Raw genomic sequence first — 860 nt, 5'->3', positions numbered from 1 at the left:
GACACCGCACTAATTATATGAAAAATTGGGCCCTGGTGAAATAAAATGGTTTTTACATATATTATGGCTTATAATGTGGTGAACAAAAAATGTTATATATACGTGACTTAAATAAAGGATATCAAAAGTGTAAAAACTTGTGCTCTCAGAGCACACTTTGATACACCATAGCTCAAAAACTCTTCATTATTGAGTCTTATATCTATGACATCTTTTGTTCACTATATTATAAGCTATATTATATGCGAAAACTAACTTATTTCACTGGAACCCAATACAATTAGCGAGGTCCTTTTCAAGTTTTCCGACCAGAATATACACGATTGTCACGATCTGCATGCAACAATTAGACGTTAAACCGCGCGGACTGAAACCATATGTTGAAACGCAAAAGCCGAGAAAGGAGTTCCGCGTAGCTTTATATCGTTGTATTTCACTGCAGAGAGGCTCGGTACATTAATCGCGACGACGCCACCCTCGTTCCGGCGAGCGAGGCACCTCGCGCGACCCCGGATAGTTTTTACGGCCATTTAAAATTGCTAATTTTAGACGGTGGATTTTTCCGCCACGCCCTGCAACTGTACGAGGGATAAGTCCGCCACGACAGCGCGCGAATACTCCACGTCAGCGGACGGGATTTAATAGAATCGGCTTAATCCAATGCGGCGTTTCGGATTGGCGTTCAGCGGACGCCCGTACCTGTCAATAAGCCGCGGAATAGAATCATTGTGCCGTACTTCGACTCGTCTCGCTTCAATTCGTCCTTCGACGTGGGGAAGCGCGATACCGTCCACGGTTATCCGGCGCAGCCCGGCAAATGATGCGTAAGTCGCGTGTGTTCCCACGTATTACATTCCTCC

This window comes from Trachymyrmex cornetzi, unplaced genomic scaffold, assembly GCF_001594075.2.
Source record: "Trachymyrmex cornetzi isolate Tcor2-1 unplaced genomic scaffold, Tcor1.1 scaffold223, whole genome shotgun sequence".
In the NCBI taxonomy this organism is placed as follows: domain Eukaryota; kingdom Metazoa; phylum Arthropoda; class Insecta; order Hymenoptera; family Formicidae; genus Trachymyrmex; species Trachymyrmex cornetzi.
This window is presented reverse-complemented; position numbering follows the sequence as displayed.